The sequence below is a fragment of the Coregonus clupeaformis genome, chromosome 6 (genome assembly GCF_020615455.1).
Source record: "Coregonus clupeaformis isolate EN_2021a chromosome 6, ASM2061545v1, whole genome shotgun sequence".
Lineage (NCBI taxonomy): Eukaryota > Metazoa > Chordata > Actinopteri > Salmoniformes > Salmonidae > Coregonus > Coregonus clupeaformis.
Genome location: NC_059197.1, coordinates 6,442,070 through 6,448,911, shown reverse-complemented (window position 1 = coordinate 6,448,911; position 6,842 = coordinate 6,442,070). Strand labels below are relative to the sequence as shown.

At 39.0% G+C, this 6,842-nt stretch overlaps 1 protein-coding gene across 3 annotated transcripts in view; it reads right to left on the bottom strand.

Annotated features, from left to right (window-relative positions):
• Positions 1 to 430: 430 nt before the first annotated feature.
• The window catches only part of LOC121567565 (alpha-2-macroglobulin), a 45,233-nt gene continuing 38,821 nt past the window's right edge, over positions 431 to 6,842 (bottom strand). The window contains exons 36-39 of one of the 3 annotated variants that reach the window (XR_006001121.2): positions 6,664 to 6,788; positions 1,261 to 1,451; positions 905 to 1,010; positions 431 to 715 (exon numbers count right to left, since the gene is read on the bottom strand). The gene's annotated coding sequence lies outside the window, so the exon portion shown is untranslated. The remainder of the gene's footprint in view (positions 716 to 904; positions 1,011 to 1,260; positions 1,452 to 6,663; positions 6,789 to 6,842) is intronic. The other 2 variants (XR_006001119.2, XR_006001120.2) reach the window with 2 other exon arrangements.

Sequence of the window (6,842 nt, the reverse complement as noted above, 5' to 3'; positions counted from 1 at the left end):
TCTCACTCATCATTATTCACAATTCATTCAGGATTATCCATAATCATGGTAGCATCCACATTAATATAGAAGTGTTTAGAAACATATTATATTCTTATTTACAATAAAAGTGACTCCAAAATGACACAATACATTAGTTACCATTAATTTCTATTGGGCACAAAATAATCTGAAACAAACAGAAAATGCATCCAACGAAATTGTAGAGTGAATATGGGACCAAGTACTTAACTTTTTACTACTTTAATACACATATAAGTGAATTTGTCCTAATACCTTTGGTTCCCTAAAATAGGGGGACTATGTACAAAAAGTGCTGTAATTTCTAAATGGTTCACCTGATATGGATGTAAATACCCTGATTTAACCTGTAAATACCCTGATTTCAAATCCAGACTTTTGGAGTATAGAGCCAAAATAAGAAAAAATGCTTATTTGTCCCAATAATTACAGAGGGCACTGTAGGTATAATAACACCAATTAAATTGGATCAAAAACATTCTGTAAGACATGCTCAAAAATAACACTGTATGTTATCAATGACCTGATTCAAAGAATGCTGTGCATGCAAATGTGTTATTCATTCTTACTGAGACTGGAGTTTCAGTGTGACTCTGGGTCTCAAAGAGTTGCTGTTGCAGTCGACCTCTGTCTTCACCTTGATGCTGAGCGTTGTGCTGTCAGTAGGAGTAGGGATGTTGTAGTGGAGCGCCATCTGGGAAAGAGGGAAGAAGAAGTCAGGGAAACAATGTGGTCTAAAAATATACATTTTAAAAGATAGAAAAAAAGAAACATTTCATAAACTAGATATCAAGCCAGACGAAGCTTCTTAAATGTTTGAACTTCACAGTAATGTATAAATCAGATCTTGCAACATAGGATTGTGAGAAGTGTCTTCACTGACCTGCACTGAGGCACAAGCTCTGCCCTTCACTTCCACACTGTACTTTCCTACTGTATCCTGCATCGCCCTCTCCTGGTAGAGAAACACCAACAGACCACAGAAAAATCTGTTCAAAATTAAAGAAAATACCCAATTTTACAGAAAGTGTATTTTTACATTGGTCAGCTCCAAGAGTGACTATTTCCCATTTCTATTCATTATGATTTCTTGCCTCCATTTCAGTGGAAGTTAGTTTTGCCAGGCTTGACATGACAAGAAACACATACATGCCTGTGGTGAAGTCAAGGTAATAATGCCTCATTACTAGTGCACAGCACAGGGTGCCATTTCGGACCAGAGGTGTTTTGGAAGTATACCTGTGTGGAGGAGAAGCCTCCGTAGGCGTTCTGCTGCCTCACCAGCCACCTGACGATGCGGGAGGCGTAGCCCAGGTCAGTGGTAGACAGAGGGGAGGCATTGAGGGAAGCCAGCAGAACGTAGGAGCTGATCTCCACTGCCAGGGACGCTGAGGTCTCTGAGGAGGTCTGAGTCCAGTGCAGGAGACCCCCTGAGGAATGAGGAACACACACATACACAGAGAGAGAGCAAGAGAGAGAGAGAGAGAGAGAGAGAGAGAGAGAGAGAGAGAGAGAGAGAGAGAGAGAGAGAGAGAGAGAGAGAGAGAGAGAGAGAGAGAGAGAGAGAGACAGAGAGAGAGAGAGAGAGAGAGAGAGAGAGAGAGAGAGAGAGAGAGAGAGAGAGAGAGAGAGAGAGAGAGAGAGGACTAGTTTATTCAACATTATACAGAATACAAAGTTCTTCTCTGATCTCCCTAATTAATTTTGACAGACACCGGAGTTCTTTGAATTACTAATTTAATTGAGACTATCTAGAGTGCCAGACGTGCGGAGGGTTTGCACTTTTGTGATTACTCCATTGGCGCCATTGCCCAGGTAGGGTCAATCAAGACAAGACAGCACAAACCTCTCTGGATTACAACCAAATTATGATAAGTGTACTATATTACGTATTGGATATCAAAGAAATACAACTTTTACATTATCGTGTAGTTTACCAATAACATAGTCTGACGGTGATGTGGACATACTCGGTATACATATCCCGAAAGAAATAAATTATCTCAATCCAATACATTTTAATAGAAAGGTAGCAAAAATAGATAAGATCTTGCTACCATGGAAAGGAAAATACCTGTCTATTTGTGGAAAAATCACCCTGATTAACTCTTTAGTCACATCCTAATTTACCTATTTGCTTATGGTCTTGCCTACACCTAGCGACCTGTTTTTTAAATTATATGAGCAAAAAACATTCCATTTTATTTGGAATTGCAAGCCAGACAAAATGAAAAACACCTAATTATATAATGATTATGAATTCAGAGGGTAGAAATTATTAAATATTAAAGCATTAGACCTCTCACTAAAGGCGTCAGTCATACAAAAGTTATACTTACAGTTGAAGTCGGAAGTTTAAATACACTTAGGTTGGAGTCATTAAAACTCGTTTTTCAACCACTCCACAAATTCCAACAATTGTTTACAGACATATTATTTAACTTATAATTCACTGTATCACAACTCCAGTGGGTCAGAAGTTTACATACACTAAGTTGACTGTGCCTTTAAACAGCTTGGAAAATTCCAGAACATGATGTCATGGCTTTAGAAGCTTCTGATATGCTAATTGGACCATTTGAGTCAATTGGAGGTGTACCTGTGGATTTATTTCAAGGCCTACCTTCAAACTCAGTGCCTCTTTGCTTGACATCATGGGAAAATCAAAAGAAATCAGCCAAGACCTCAGAAAACAAATTGTAGACCTCCACAAGTCTGGTTCATCCTTGGGAGCAATTTCCAAACGCCTGAAGGTACCACGTTCATCTGTACAAACAATAGTACGCAAGTATAAAAAGCATGGGACCACGCAGCCGTCATATCGCTCAGGAAGGAGATGCGTTCTGTCTCCTGGAGATGAACGTACTTTGGTGCGAAAAGTGCAAATCAATCCCAGAACAACAGCAAAGGACCTTGTGAAGATGCTGGAGGAAACAGGTACAAAAGTATCTATATCCACAGTAAAACGAGTCCTATATCGACATAACCTGAAAGACCGCTCAGCAAGGAAGAAGCCACTGCTCCAAAACCGCCATAAAAAAGCAAGTCTACGGTTTGCAACTGCACATGGGGACAAAGATTCTTTTTGTTGGAGAAATGTCCTCTGGTCTGATGAAACAAAAATATAACTGTTTGGCCATAATGACCATCGTTATGTTTGGAGGAAAAAGGGGGGGCTTGCAAGCTGAAGAACACCATCCCAACCGTGAAGCACGGGGGTGGCAGCATCATGCTGTGGGGGTGCTCTGCTGCAGGAGGGACTGGTGCACTTCACAAAATAGATGGCGTCATGAGGAAGGAAAATTATGTGGATATATTGAAGCAACATCTCAAGACATCAGTCAGGAAGTTAAAGCTTGGTCGCAAATGGGTCTTCCAAATGGACAATGACCCCAAGCATACTTCCAAAGTTGTGGCAAAATGGCTTAAGGACAACAAAGTCAAGGTATTGGAGTGGCCATCACAAAGCCCTGACCTCAATCCTATTGAAAATGTGTGGGCAGAACTGAAAAAGCGTGTGTGAGCAAGGAGGCCTACAAACCTGACTCAGTTACACCAGCTCTGTCAGGAGGAATGGGCCAAAATTCACCCAATTTATTGTTGGAAGCTTGTGGAAGGCTACCCAAAACGTTTGACCCAAGTTAAACAATTTAAAGGCAATGCTAACAAATACTAATTGAGTGTATGTAAACTTCTGACCCACTTGTGATGAAAGAAATTAGAGCTGAAATAAATAATTATCTCTACTATTATTCTGACATTTCACTTTCTTAAAATGAAGTGGTGATCCTAACTGACCTAAGACAGGGAATATTTACTAGGATTAAATGTCAGGAATTGTGAAAAACTGAGTTTAAATGTATTTGGCTAAGGTGTATGTAAACTTCCGACTTCAACTGTAAATCCGAACTGGTTCTCTAGCAAATTAGTAAGAATGTCTCACCCCATGTTCAAGAATGGCCTTTTTCCATTTATTCAGATTACAACCTCTCACTTTCAGTTATTTGAAAACGAAATCATCTCCAAAATATCGCTATTTTTAAAACAAGCCATACAAAGTTGGTTGCAATTTCAGTATAATCCACCAGAAAAGACAGAACAAATAATACAACAAATATTGTGGTTAAACTCAAATATAGTAATTGATTAAAAAAAACATGATTTAAAAAAAGGTATCATCTTTGTAAATTATATCATAAATAGGACTGGTGGAGTTATGTCACACATGCAGCTAACAAAAATATATGGAAATGTCTGCTCTACCCAAAATTACAACCAACAAATTGCAGCAATACCGCAAAAATGGAAGAGGCAAGGAACTTGTTTGTCGGCCCTGCATTAAAGACTAAAATTGGTTAAAGAAAATTGTGATGAATAGAAAAGTATACCAGTTTCATTTAAGGACCCAATAATTGACAGATGTGCCATATAGATTGCAAAATAGTTAATAACAACTAGGTAACTCCTGTAAAATATACTGCGTCCGTAAAATGTATATAGGTTCAGACCTTTTGTGGAACAGCACAGTTAGAAATATATGGCAAATAGAAATCAAACTGGATGGACATCAGAAAGACAGGACTAAAAACAAACAAAATATAACTTTTGTAAAAAAGATTGTGTCCGTAAAATGTATATAGTATGTATAATCTGGAAGTAGAAGCCTAAGTGTTGTTGTTCATTAGTTTACTCCAATTAGGGGAAGGGTGGTAGGGTTAGTGAAAAATAATATTTAAAAAATATATGTATATATACACTACCAGCCAAAAACTTGGACACACCTCCTCATTCAAGGGTTTGTCTTTACTTTTTACTATTTTTTACATTGTAGAATAATAGTGAAGACATCAAAACTATGAAATAACACATATGGAATCATGTAGAAACCAAACAAGTGTTAAACAAATCAAAATATATTTTATATTTGAGATTCTTCAAATAGCCACCCTTTGCCTTGATGACAGCTTTGCACATTATTGGCATTCTATTAACTAGTTTCAAGAGGTAGTCACCTGGAATGGATTTCAATTAACAGATGTGCCTTCTTAAAAATTAATTTGTGGAATTTCTTTCCTTCTTAATGCATTTGAGCCAATCAGTTGTGTTGTGACAAGGTGGGTGTGGGGATGGGTTAGTCCATCATTACGTTAAGACATGAAGGTCAGTCAATACGGAACATTTCAAAACTTTGAAAGTTTCTTCAAGTGCAGTCGCAAAAACCATCAAGCGCTATGATGAAACTGGCTCTCATGAGGACCACCACAAGAATGGAAGACCCAGATTTACCTCTGCTGCAGAGGATAAGTTCATTAGAGTTACCAGCCTCAGAAATTGCAGCCATATAAATGCTTCAAATAGTTCAAGTAACAGACACATCTCAACATCAACTGTTCAGAGGAGACTGTGTGAATCATGTCTTAATGATCAAATTGCAGCAAAGAAACCATTACTAAAGGACACCAATAAGAAGAAGAGACTTGCTTGGGCCAAGAAACACGAGCAATGGACATTAGAATGGTAGAAATGTGTCCTTTGGTCTGGAGTCCAAATTTGAGATTTTTGGTTCCAACCGCTGTCTCTTTGTGAGACGCGGTGTGGGTGAACGGATGATCTCCGCATGTGTATTTCCCACCATAAAGCATGGAGGAGGAGGTGTTATGGTGTGGGGTGCTTTGCTGGTGACACTGTCTGTGATTTATTTAGAATTCAAGGCACACTTAACCAGCATGGCTACCACAGCATTCTGCAGCGATACGCCATCCCACCTGGTTTGGGCTTAGTGGGACTATCATTTGTTTTTCAACAGGACAATGACCCAACACACCTCCATGCTGTGTAAGGGCTATTTTACCAAGAAGGAGAGTGATGGAGTGCTGCATCAGATGACCTGGCCTCCACAATCCCCCGACCCCAACCCAATTGAGATGGTTTTGGATGAGTCGGACGGCAGAGTGAAGGAAAAGCAGCCAACAAGTACTCCGCATATGTGGGAACTCCTTCAAGACTGTTGGAAAAACATTCCAGGTGAAGCTGGTTGAGAGTGCAATGCTTTCATCAAGGCAAAGGGTGGCTATTTGAAGAATCTCAAATATAAAATGTATTTTGATTTGTTTAACACATTTTTGTTTACTACATGATTCCATATGTGTTATTTCATAGTTTTGATGTCTTCACTATTATTCTACAATGTAATAAATATTTAAAAAGAAAGTAAAACCCTTGAATGAGTAGGTGTGTCCAAACTTTTGACTGGTAGTGTAAATCAAGTATGCCCAGTTTATCATTTATCGACTGTAACAGATTGGTTTCCACCCTTACCATTCCGGAGGGTGAAAAGGATCAATTTTCTGTGGCCGTCGAGGACTGTCGTTTTTGGAGGGGGATTGGTTCTCCATGTTTACTCTCCATCATGTTTTGGTGTTGATTGTTTTGGTGATATTGGTCAATAAATTTCTCTAGCCTTATAATTTGTTTTGTGTTGTTATCCATATTGAAGGTTATTACCCACGAGTATGTGGAGTTAAGCGCTAATATTTAGTCAAACGTACAGATATTGAATATTACGTGTTTATCTTGACGTGATCTGCACCGCTGTGTTCAGTCCGCCATCTTTGAGCCACACCTGATCTTGTCTTATCTTACCGTTGTCGCTGTTGACTGTATTTCAGTGCTGTCTTCAATGTTCACGTCGTTCTAGCTTCAGCAATGCAATACGTACAGTATATGGCAATATAAGAGCCCAGAAATGTGAGAATCACTGTTGTAATCTGGGCAGGGCACAAATGAAGAGAGCAGAAGGAAAAATAAGAGGAGTTGGGAGG